Source organism: Excalfactoria chinensis, chromosome 3 (genome assembly GCF_039878825.1).
Source record: "Excalfactoria chinensis isolate bCotChi1 chromosome 3, bCotChi1.hap2, whole genome shotgun sequence".
In the NCBI taxonomy this organism is placed as follows: domain Eukaryota; kingdom Metazoa; phylum Chordata; class Aves; order Galliformes; family Phasianidae; genus Excalfactoria; species Excalfactoria chinensis.
In genome coordinates, this window is record NC_092827.1 from 86,478,434 (window position 1) to 86,491,871 (window position 13,438).

The 13,438-nt window shown below is 38.4% G+C and overlaps 1 protein-coding gene across 9 annotated transcripts in view; it reads right to left on the reverse strand.

Annotated features, from left to right (window-relative positions):
• Nucleotides 1-13,438, reverse strand: part of ESRRG (estrogen related receptor gamma) — a 378,604-nt gene that overhangs the window by 312,831 nt on the left and 52,335 nt on the right. The window lies entirely within an intron of this gene.

A 13,438-nucleotide genomic window follows, 5' to 3' on the forward strand; every position in this document is an offset into this window, starting at 1 on the left:
TGGTGACAGGAAGCAGCTCCTAGGCTGGAGCAAACTGCAACTTGTGTACAAAGGAAAAGATGCTTGCTCTATGGAAGGCATATGCGAGCTGAATTGCATATGTTAAATTAAAGACATCTGCACTTTGGCAGAATTTGGACAATGACTCACTTATATTTAATTATGTAAAAATTTCAAATGGGACAAACTCCACTGTAGTGACTCACATTAGTGCTACCACATGATCTTCTGATAACTACATCAGTATATAACTCATGTCTCTGCCACACAGAGTTTTTACAGAGAGAATGACATATTACCTGACTCGCATTAAAAGGACTCCATGTTCCCAGCAATGACTGGTACATTAAGTAATGCTTCAGAAAGTAGCACATAGCACACGGAGGTTTTTTTTTCCTCCCTTGACACAAAACTACATATCCTCTAATGACAATAATTCACTGTCATTCAAAAATCAATTTTCTGTTTGTGTTTTATTTCCTTAAATATATATAGTTGTGGGGAAAGATTTCAGAAGTAGAAACTTACATCATTTCCTATTCCCAAGAATTATGTTGCTGCAGACCTCCTCACACTCCAGCCCAACACACTCCCTGCCCAGTCCAGGAGGTGGCTGCATGCACATGGGTAACAAATACACCTCCAGCACCTTCAGACACAGAAATTTCTGCCTCGATCTGGCTATGATGCTACCATGGAGTTTCTCATGGCTCCAGGACCACCCTTAGGCTTTTTCCTGCACTACCAACATATATTATTTTTCTTGATTTGAGTGTAGATGATCAAAAAGGACTGACTGTGCATCCCACGTCAGGTTAACAGCACTGATCACCTTGAACTAGCCACTGTAAAGAAAAGCTATTCTGTACTTTTTGCTTCACATTTTCAATAGTAGTAAACACCTTGCTTTGATATTCTTCAGAAAACACAGGGTCCCTTGCTGATCTGTATCAGATCACTTTGCTGATCTCCAAGTATCGCTGCATTTGTACCCCCATGTACCACTTCATCACACTTTCATTAAGAGTTTGAAAAATGATGTTAACCACAAGTTAAACCTCCAGGTTTACTACATGAGCTGACACAACCCTTAAGTAATAAAGGGATACACAAAAAGCATTTCAGCAATAGAAAAAATGTCTTAGTCTGACTAATGTAGGCTTTGTTAATGCTAGATTTTGACTACAAGTGTGGATGAGGAGTATGATGATTGAGTGCAGAGAAGACAGTACTCTAAATTGTGCAATTAGTTATTTTTTGTTTGTGGAATGTTTTGGCAGTACAGTTACAGACCACTAATGGACAAGGGCTCCAGAACAAGAGCTTTCCATAAGAGCTCAAACAGCTCAGAAAGCTGCTATACATTTTAAGCAACTACTTTAGAAGGATAATGAGAAATGATCTCAAGTAGCCTTTGTATGGCTTAAGTGTGAAGCTAGGCACTGAAGTGCAAGCACAGTGTGAGCAGCAAGAAACAGCAAGTGCAGGGAGCCCTGAGGGAATGCCTCAGGCCAGAGCAGTGCCAGAGGGGATGGGAGCCAAACTTGGCCTCAGAGAGATGGGGCTGGTAGGAAGAGGCTAAAGGCACTGTGACCATATACGTAATGAGCTGGATCAAAGAGCAATGAACAGAGGATCCATAGTATGTCCCTTCTTTTTTTCTTCACTTCTACTAAAGTAAAAAAGACATCCTAGTTATTCTAAAGTTTTTCATTTCATCTTTCACTTATTCTCTTTTTTGAGGCACATTTTACTTTTCCCCCACTCCCTCCCCCCCTCAGGGTTCACATAAAAGTTAGTTTAAAAATTGGAATCCATATTAAAGTTTACCACAACACTCATTCCTGAGCGTAGAGATAAACTGCACAGAATATGATAACAACAGAGGTGTTGAGTGATGATCTGGTCATAATATAGACATACCAGAGCACACAGGAGCTCATTTCATCCTTAGTATCACCTTAGGAATCCACACCAGTCACAACTGAGGAGAGGCATAAGACATCCTGCCCCATTAGCTCAACGCTTACTCAATTTGTACATTTAGTGCCACTGGGGGAAGATGATTTGTTATGCCACTCCAAGGTGTTGAGTGGAAAACATTGTGGTTATCCTGGTTCTCTTTCCAAAGAACAACTTAGATCCTCTGAAACATGTTATCAGCCATAATAGAACTTGCCACCAACAACTGAACTGTACATTAATAAACACGAATAAGCAAATAAGCAGACAGTCAAGGTAGGACCTGCGCTTGAGGCTTTATTTATTAGGATTCTTCTGGGCCTGACTCCCTGTTGCCTTTCAGACACAACAGTACAATGCCTTCCACCTCATACAGGCCAATACTCAAAACAACAGTTCTGCTAACAGAAGTGCTGTAGAAAATACCAGAAGCTTCAAGGTTGCAAACAAGATTCACTTAATTGCAAGCTAACATTCAATTTGAGGAAAGTATTTACTTTGACTAGAAGTAGGAATACAAGAGTATCTTATTCAGTTAGTGAAGAAAGATGGCGTCACATGACTTTTTACCCTAGATGCTGTTTATAAAGCATACTCAATTCACAGCTGGACTCTTACAAATTATTTACCATTACAGAATGATATTGGATATACAACTCCAGGCAGAATCACAGACAGCAGCATCATATGAACACAGAGCTAAGCTTCACATTTAGTTGCACCTCTTCCAGCTGACTGCAAGCATCGCTACAGTAAATACCCAGGCCAAAACACTTCTTGGAAATTCATTAGCAAGCACAGCAAACAGCAGTCCTGAAAATAGCATCATTCCATTCAGTGGAATGAAACCAACCCCACAATATTCTGTGTTCAAAGAAGGAAGGGCAATCCTCTTCTAAACCTAGCTTCTCATGAACCTGAATCCAATCACACATTCCCTTTGTAATAGCCATCTATATTGCCGCTGTTCTACAAAACTTACATTGAATCACGACCACCTTAAAGGTCGAGAGTGATATTTCAATAAATAGAGAAACGTTTCCTTAAATCACTTGTATTCCTCTTGCTGCAGTCTTTTTGGCTCTCATCTCTTGGTCTTGCTTAGCTCCCTTTCATATGAATGTCAAATTTTGCATTTGCTGTGTGCTATCATCTAGGCTCCTGCTGCAAAAGAGTTTGTTTTTCCCTCAGTTGGTGCACCAGATTAGCATCCCCCTCTCCCCCCAGAACAGAATGCAATTAAAGATCATGGGAAAACACCACACACACAATTCATAAAGTTAGAGAATTTCAGGTTTAGTTCTGCTTTCCAATATTACATGCTCCACTTCACATCTGTATATAAAGACAAATATAAATGGCTTTGGTCACTGAATATCTATTAACTCCTTGTGAATCAAATCTCAGTGAAGCACTGAGATGACAGCAAAATCCACAGCAACGTAAGAGAAAGAGCCTATACTCTTAAGAGAAAGAGCAGCATCCCATCCAATTCACAGAAAATAAAGCCCTTAGCCCAAATATTTTTCTCTTCACCCTATCATCACTAAACCCTTACCACTCAACGGTTATGATCCATAAACCAGAACTACCTCTATGTTTACAATGTACAAGAAAATGTTTCAGGACCAAGGTGAAATTTAAATCTGAGAAGCTTGACAGGATGATCATATTGATAGCCTCAAAGAAGAACCACTTGAGCTCTGCAAAGGTCAGGGCTGGAGGTAGCAGTTGTACAACGACCTTACAGCAGAGGTTCTCTTTTATATGGTCCCAATTCAGGTTTTCTGATGGTAGGATGGAAACATCGAGACATTACTTTGGCTACAGGGCCATTGTCACCAGAAGAGTAGTTAACTGCTTCTTAGCTATTATAAAAAGCAAACCAAAACACTCAATTTACTTTTACAGCATCAAATTATCATTTTTCATCTCAAAGAGGGAACAAGGTGCAACTTTGCATTTTAAGAACCTCCTGGCAGTGGGTTTAGGAAAGGAAAAACCTATCAGGTGATCTTTTACTGTGAAGGCAGGCAACAACTAGGAGCTCAGGACTCCACACCCCAAGGTCTACCACAGCTAAATCAGATGCCAGTCTGTCTCCTTGTTTAATAGGAAAGAACAGGTCACTGAGAAAGAAGATATCCATGTCAGATCTACTGACACACAGCATTACACAGCCAAAATTCATAACATATCTAATCTGTGAAGACCATTGTAGATCTCTAGTAAAGAACCCCAGATGTTGTGGTGCTTCCTTAACCACAATATTCTTCCCTCTCCCTCAGATAGGGAAGAAAGTAGATATTCACCTTCACTGATTTTCTACTGAAATTACTTTTTATGGTCAACCTCCTCCATTATTTAGAGGATCACAATAGGATAAATAGAAAAATGAAGTCTAGCCCAATTATTCTGCATTGTAATCTAAATTAAGCTAATACAAATTTGTTTATATATCTCAGTGGAGTTATGCAGTTTAAAAGTTACTTGCTGAACTTGAACATATCTCCTGACACTATATTACCCACTATATGCAGTAAAATATATTCTAACGCAATACAATAAAACTGAAAAACCAATAAATGTTCCTATTTATTGAGAAATTGGACAAAAAATAGCTTATTGTCAGTTTTTAAAGACTGAAAATCAATAGATGATGAAAGGTTTTATTTTTTGTTACTAATAGACTGTTGACTCTAGCAATAAGAGAGACATGGATTAGAACAGGGGGAGTAAAGAACTGGTGAGATATACAGTTTGGAACTTCTTGGTTTTTTTTAGATGCTGAATTTTCAGTATTTGTGCAGTAGCAGCCATCTCAGTACAACTGCTACTGAATGGCTCCTCCATTTTGTTGATAAAGCCAATTTTAAGTATTTTCCTGCATTTAAGAGCATTTGTAAATCAAGGAAGTTCTTGAACAGACTTGATTCTCATAAGGAGCATAAGTAAAGGAGATCCAACTTTAACTTCCATTCACATTCTGCCAATCTAAAAAGTCCTCAACCAACAGAATGAGGAAGATAAATTCTTTCTGCTCCAGATGTTGCAGAAGTCTTCATATTGTGCTAGAACAAGCTGTGATAAGCTTGCTTACTAAGGTACAATGAGTGCACTGATGGAAGAGCTCCAAACCATGTGCCTTTCCCATGCATGTATTTTCTAAGTCTCACATGAATTGAATCCACTCAGATAAGCCTCTCAGTGGATTCCCTATGTCTGGCACCAGTACTGTGCAGCCTTCATGTAGCAACAAACACTGCCAATACTGGATGAAAATGAAGTTAAAACAGCCATTCCATTTACAAAGACCTTAAGCTCCAATGTGTTGTTTGTTTGTTTGTTTTTTTGTGTGTGGTTTTGTTTGTTGTTTTTTTTTTTTCTTGTTGCCCTTCTTCATATGTATAAGGTTTGTATAAGGTTTTCAGTTCCAGAGCTGTGACTGCACCCAGAGTCCCTCCTTAGTGATCCTGCTTTGGCAGCAGGGTTGGACTTGATCTCTGGTAGTCCCTTCTAACCCTTATGATTCTGTGATCTATACCAACATTATTCTAAGTGTACCAGTAGGTATGGCCATTACAAAGAAACCCAAATATAGGTGTTCTGCACTATGTTTCTAAGCTCTGGAACAGCTCTCGAAAGGATACCAATTATTATAAGGAGTTGGGGACTGCTTTGGGATTTATATTCTCAGTAGAGCAGCTGAAATCTTGCTGGATTGGTGTAAAGTAGGAAAAAGACTATACTGCTTTCAGATACGCAGATGTACATTCAGTATGCTCCTCATAACAGTGGTCAGTATGAAAGAGAACCAGCAGAGTTGTCAAGTGTGCTTGCAGTCAAGCACAACTGTGCAGCACCTGACTTTATAAGTGCACAGAGGTGTGCAGCTGTAAGCCTATGGGAAAAAAAATGATGTCCCAAGACATTTAACAAGACAACAGTGTGCAGAAATGGATGTCCTGCTGCTGGCCCCATTCCTGCACTTCTCTGATGTAACTCTTTTGCTTCAAACTGAGGGCAACACAGATATCAGTGATTCCTACAGCATGATTTCTTCTGTTTTACCAGGTAGAAAGCTAGCTGTTTCTATAAAGGGGACTGTTACCAGATATGCATAATCCCATACCAAAAAAGATTCATGTTGTTCCTGTAAGCTTTCGCTTATGTACTCCATGGAAAATAACTGTGATGAAGTAATTTGCCCAAAGCACTGCCTGTCTGGAAGATTTCTATAATTTAACTGCAGTTCTGTAAATAATTTGGTGATAGACAGGTCATCAGCGTAATTAGGTGCTAGACCCATATAACATTAAGGAAATGGCCAGCAGGTCACAAATTAAATCCGTAGTGAACCCTAGTACATACATTAAAAGCATTAAATTAAAAAATTAAACACAGCCCCAGTATATTCTTTTTTGAATCTGCTCATTCAATCTGGAGGAAAACACTGAGTTTTGCTTTGGAAATGAACACAAAGTAATTTCATGGTGCTTTTCACTGAGAAAAAGGGCACTCACATATGTTACACCTACAGACTTCAATAAAGATGTGCAGTATTTTTGCACAACAATATCCCTAATTACAGTAAGTTTCACCAAATTGTAACAGTTCTTCCCCCCTCCTTCCCTTGTAAAAAAGCAAATACTATTGCCCTGATTTTTAGTCAAGCCTTAACTGAGACAGCAAGATAAGAGGTACCAAATCGTATGCATGGTACATTGCACCTTTAATCATCTACCTACCTGAAATACTCAAGTAAGTAAATGTTCCAACTGCAGGCTTAAAACAAATGAGATTTGTGGCACATGACTGTGTCCACATTACTTGAAAATTTGTGTTTATAGCCCCTGTAGCACTTCAGCCACAGGCAGACCATGGAGAGTCCAAGTTTGCAGTGGAGCCAAGAGGTCTGAGATTAACATTTTTCAGCTGAAAAAAAAGAGGAGAACCAACAACCTCAGGATGCTTCTCATGTCATCCGTGTCGGGATGACCATTTTTTCCCCATCAGAAATATCCCCAATCAGCATTTCCCTCCAGCATGATAAGATTGCAAATCAAGATACGTTCACCATGGCTGCTGGAAGCCTCCTATGATTTTTCATGAGAATGAGAAGAAAATGGAAGGGGAAAAAATATATATACAAAACAAGGCAATAAAGCTCTACTGGAAAAACACCACAAGAAGCAGACACGTTTTTACTTCTTTTTCAACCGAAAAACAGAGAAGGAGGTAAAGTAGTTGAGTTAAAAGCCTGCAAAAAGTACAATAAAAACCCCTCACCAGGTATTGTAGCAAGAACCCCTAGATAAGCATCTTAAATCAGGGTAAATTACACACCTCATGCTGGTGACTCGGTCATGGGAAATTATGAAGCTACGTGATGTCTCATTTGTTGTGCTGAAAACAAATGTAAATAAATTACTGAGAGAATCTCATTTACATTTAGAAATTCATCCCGATGCATGACATGACTGCTGATTTTCTTTTAAATGACACATTGAGAAGAAGTGCCACTATTAAAAACAGATCATAACCACCTCAAACAGAGTCTGTGTGTGTGTGTGTGTGTAAGTGCATGAGTGTGTAAAAGTAGCTCTTCTCAGGATATCTTTTGCATCATTGGAAAAACGTTTCCTTTTTACTGTCTGACAACCAAAATGGTGGTATCAGAAGGCAGAAACATCAGTCTGTGTTCTTCAGTGTCTTTTTGCCCCCCTCAAGAGAGAGGAATAGAAACATGTTATGCATTGACTGTTGCCAGCTCAACAGAAATTGCAAATATTAAAATCACAGTGACAAAAAGTGTGGCAAGTCTGTCCATCACACAATAAAACTTCTCCTTACATACACGCACAAAGAGCATTTTGCCTGGCTTTTATCTCCTCTCTCCAAGCCTCACATTTTAAGCTGTCACTAAAACAATTGAAAAGGATATCCAGAAAGCTGTAAGATGGACAGAAAGCTTAAACGTGGTTAGCTAAGCAGCATACACGCAGGCAAATATCCAAATGCTTAGGACCTGTCATTCTCCATCCCAAGTGGGAAGGCTGTGAAGAGACGGAGTTGTTCGTATCATGATTGCTCTTATTATTACAACAGTGAAAACACTGCATACTAATGGATGTGTTTTCAGAAAGAAGGCTGTGTGATGGCTTTTTAGACTCTGTGCTTGGCTGCCTGGGCTACAGGCTCCCATACCTCCAATCCCTTTCGTTACTTCCCAAACAGAACTCTAAAAGCAAGTTTCTAACATGAAGGCAAAATAAAACATATTTCCAAATGGGGACATTACAGTGTTCTACAACCCCACATACGGCAGCATATTTACATAAGCCTGCATAGGTCAGAGAGTTTATTTGTTAAGGGACAAATAAGCAGGCCATGAAATAATTATTTTTCATTGTGCCCTGCCAAACCTATCCAGCCAAAGGCTAAATTGAGCTGCTATTGTGATTATTTGAACTGTGGAGCCAAAAGTCTTCACTGCAAAGCATCCCAGCTGTCCTAAATTTTATTCTGATGGCTAGTTTTCACGCTAGCTTGAAACTTGCCAAAAATGCTCCACAAAATAGGCAGGCGGAAGGCTTGCTTTATCCAGACCTACATCAATTACAGATTTAGAGCTGTTCTGAGAACTTGATTATTAACAAATCACTTCCTGACACTGTTATCATAAGATTCTCATATGCAAATAGCAAGCTGCTCATATGTACACAGCTAGCAGAAGAAATTAATACAAAGATTCCCAGATTTATTTATGGATATTTCCTACTGTGCTTTACTGTAAATTTCACCTTTAAAAAATTCAAAGACAAGAGAGAAATCCAGCCACAGATCTGACGTACAGCAGTGTAGAAATGCAAAGGCCATTAAGTGCTCAGTGTGCCCTTCCTACAGAGGTGGGCCTGCCAATGTCTTCCAGCAAAAGAGAAAGAAAAGCCACTAGAGTTCTCAAGCTTCAAATTTTGCCAGCACACCAAGGAATAGGTAGGATTATCCTGAGAACAGCTCAGCTCAATAGCTTGGGAGGATATTTCACACTTTAAACAAGGTGGATAGAAGAGGAGGAAGAACAACAAATATTTTTTAAACCTCATGCTTCAAAGATTAAATTAATCCCAAATAATGAAAGATTAGGAGGATACCATGTAGAGAGAAGATTATCCCATGTCTGCCCATTGTGAGGCTCTTATGACTTTCCTTGAGGCATCTAGGACTGCTCATGGCTTGAGACAGAACACGAGGTTAGAAGGATCAGAGAAACAATTTGTTTCATACTTCCTACATTTCTATTTAAATAACTAAGACACAAACTAAAGCAAGAAAACTAATTTTTCTGAAGGGAGCAGGCATAAGTGACATCTCCGTCCCTTGAAGTCAGGCTGTACATACAGCAATTCTGAGGAGGCAATTGCATCTCACCACAGCTCCCCTCCTTCTCACCAACACCTCTTTTTTTGTTGTTGTTTGTTTCTTTGTTGTTTTGGATTTTTTTTGTTTGTTTGTTTTTAATATATATATTGTTTGCAATTTCACAGGGATATCCTCCAGGCAGCAACCACTCCACATTTACACATGAATTAGAGAACAACACCTAGCACAACAGTGTACCAGTCCTGATTGGATCTGGACCACTCTAGGGAATGCTATTGGGAACACTGCTATAAAAAGAGCTCATAAATGTATATAGTACAGCACAGCGACACACACACATACCTTTTATCACAGTTAACATTGCTGGAGTGTTAACTCTCTCTGTTCCCAATAAAACTGCAGTTGATTTTGTGTATTTCTAAGCTCCAGGATACATAGGTAAGATACAAGACAACTTTCACCAGCACAATCTGTGGGGTTTACTCTGCATGCCTGCATTTAATATATAATAAAATGACAGAAATATTATGGAGTCTCATTACAGATGCATAAGAGTGAATTTTGGTTAAGATTTACATGATCTAATCATGAACTGGGGCCATTCACATTGAGGAATCAAAGGAACCCTGAACTGGCATCATCCACATCTGTATGCACTGGTTACAGACCTACTGTGTCTTTACATGCTTAATCCAAATTCCCTTTTAATTTCCATCCTTCTCTGGGAAAAGCTTTTGACCTTTGTGCTAATATTTTAATATATTCTGTAACTTGAAATTTTGCATGTAATAAACCAGTTATTTTCTGTTTCTTCAAATATTAACAACCCCAGTAGGTAATGTTAAGTTACTCCAGTATTCAGTCACTTTGCTTTTAAATGAAAATACAATAAATGGATTTGAAAGTCTTCATCTACATATTTCCATTATTTGTAACAATTCTGAATTGTAAATTTTTTTTCCCCCATAAAGGACCAGCGTGGTTTACACAGATCAAGAGGGAAAGGGAGAGGTTGCATATAAGTTGACAAATCAATGATATGAGTATCAGTATAAATTCAGGCATTTGAACTCCCTCTGAGATCAAGTTCTGTGTTGGAATAATTCATTCCAATAGGTGATATTGGGGAAAAAAAAAACAAAACCTGAGGAAATGGCCAAAATGTAAAATTTTTCTTAGAATAGGATGGCCACATAACTAGACCCAAATTCTATGTTTGCATGGCAACAAAAGTCCACCTTAAACATTTATCATACAGTTTGCAGATATACTATTTCATCCCTCCTTAAAGAAAAGAAAATATATAAATAACTTTTCTTGACTATCAGTTGATGAACCTCTTATTTATTAAACCAAATATAGCACACAGTCAAACTCTGTGGAAAATCCAGGTTATTTTTCTCTGAATCCTGACAGGTTTGTAGCTTTACTGGCCTTCACATGCTGTCCCATAAAACCTTGCACTCATCACAAGTTGTGCCCGTGACATAAATACATTGAGTTTTGCCACTTGGAAACATGACCCTCCCTTTGAATATTCTCAGTCGGAGTCCTTCAGCCTCCCCGTGGGCTTCCTGCAGCTTGTGTCCTAATCCTCCTCTCTTCTGCCCAATGCACCTACAGCTTCAACCAAAGTAAACTCCAAAGAATGCCACACTTCTGCTTCAGAGGAAAGATCACTCAGAAGTGATTCTCCTATTTCTACAAAGATAGTAAGATTCAGTGATCTATGCAGAAGAAGCTATTGGCAGTGCTGCCCACACTTGGTCATAGTCAGATACGTGAGAAAGTCCAATGAAATCTTATTAAGGACTAATACAAATGACAGAGCTTAAAGAATACAGTTAGCTCCTAATTAAACAGCCCATAAATTCTGCTAGTTCTGAACAGATCTATCACAAGAACAGGAATCTTAAGACCTCTCACAGAGTCTCATTTCAACAGACCTGTAGTTCACTGGACAAAAAAAACCTCTTGCTTCCACATGAGGTACTTCACCAACCTAAGTACTATTAAAAGATGACTATGCACTGAGCTTTCCTGAAATTGTATAACATTTGCATGGTATAACACATACTCTTACTTGTTCACTGCAGTCTGATTCAAAGTGCTATAAATATGTTTGCCCTTTCTGCTAAGCCTGCCGTAGGGATTAGCAACCCCCCAAAAGTTCAGTTGAATATTAACTGCATTAACTTTGCAGACTGTAACATACTGTTACACTCAAACAGCCTACGGTGCAGTATGGATGACTTGCTTAATAAAAAAATGTTTTCATGCAAATCCCTGTTGCTAGAAAAAAAACAAAAACAACTCCGTCAAAGGGGATGACCTCTTCCATTTCACCCCATTATAAAAAAAAGGGGAGATCTCCACATTGATGGCCAGAGAAACACCCCTCATTCTGTGTGTCAAAACAGATGGACTTCCCATAGCAACACATCTCCACTCTATGTTAGGAATTAAGTTGGTTCAACGCAAAAACCCGTAACTGTGAAATATGGTAGAAAGACATCATCTACTGCAGTATCATTAATTAAAGAAAAAAATAAAATAAATCACAGAAGAGTGATGGCTTGCTTACTTATTTTCTTAAGTAGTGCTTTATATGCTGACTCCCATAAAAAGTACATGGGCCAAAAGATTTTCCAGAGTGAAGTTTCACAGCAATGAAGAGAAATAAAAGGAACAGGATATATTTAAAACTTCGTAAAAGGGAAAGTAGATAGGAGTGTAAAAGGAAACTGACTTGATAGCTAATGCCAAAAGTCAAGGAAGAACAGGTTCTTAAACCTCACAGGTAGAGAGATAACTGTCTGTATCTGATAAAAAGAAGGAAGTAAAGCAGAAAGAGGGAAATAAGAATGGCTAGAACAAGTAAAGCAGAAAGAGGGAAATAAGAATGGCTAGAACAAGTTTCTGAAAGTTATACAGAATAAAGTAGGAGCAGTAAAGTTGTTTGAGGTATCCAATAACTTGTTAAGATAATGCTAACGACTAAAAAAATGGAGTAAGACAAAAAATGTAGAATACTATCTATTGAAAATAGAAATAGGAAAAAAAAAAAGAAAGAAACAATACAATTTCAATTTCTGAGTTTCATTAAAACAAAAAGATGAAACTTTCACTGTGTTGCTGTTAGAAGACAGAACAGCTCTCAAAAAGAGCTTAACGCTCCAAGCCACAATAAAACTTTTCCTCACTCAGTCTTAAAAATCATATATATTTCAATTTGTAAAAATGCACCCTCCCAGACAAAGAGCTTTGAGCGTAACTGGAAACAAAAACATAAAGAATTAGAAAGCATATTTCTTCATAATGCTGTAGACTTGAATGCTTCCGCCATTCACCTGCACCATTGCACTGTCTAGAAATGGAGACCAACAAGCAATGTTGAGATTATGAAGGAACTTAAACCACAGAGAGTTCCCAGACCACAATGTTAAACTGGAATTGAAGCTTTACAAGAAAAAAATCTTTCTCTCCCTCCAATCCCCCACCCCCCCCTCCCACCCTCCACAACATGCACACCGCACACCTGCTACCCACCGGCCAGATGGGAATGAATTCTCCTGAATCAGATCTTGGATTTTCAAGCTCAGCTTGAGTTCAATTAGATTTCGAGACATCAAAATATATTATTACTTCACAGATAAAAACTACGTTGTTGCCCAAGATCTCCTAGTTTCAACATTGTTTGCACATTTACATATAAGTGGGATTATTGCTCCAAATTTACTAATACAAATAAATAAAATGAAGCTTTGCAACATTTAATTTGATTACACGCGCACATTTAATGCATGAAAAAATAGACAAAAAGTTGATTTTATATCATCAGCATGCTAAACAGTACTGGAAATTTACCCTGTAGTTACCAGCATTTCTTTTAAAAAGTCCACAAAGCCAATTTTAGCATTACAAACTGACTTAAATACAGTAAGAACTGGCCCTTAATGCGCAGGTATCATGAAATATTAACATGGGTTAAGAAAACACTGGAAAGCATTATATTCCTAGAGAATTTGCTAGGCTTGCGTAATGTACTGTTTAACTTCAATAAGGTTTTTTCAGTTAAGAGACCCCTACCCTG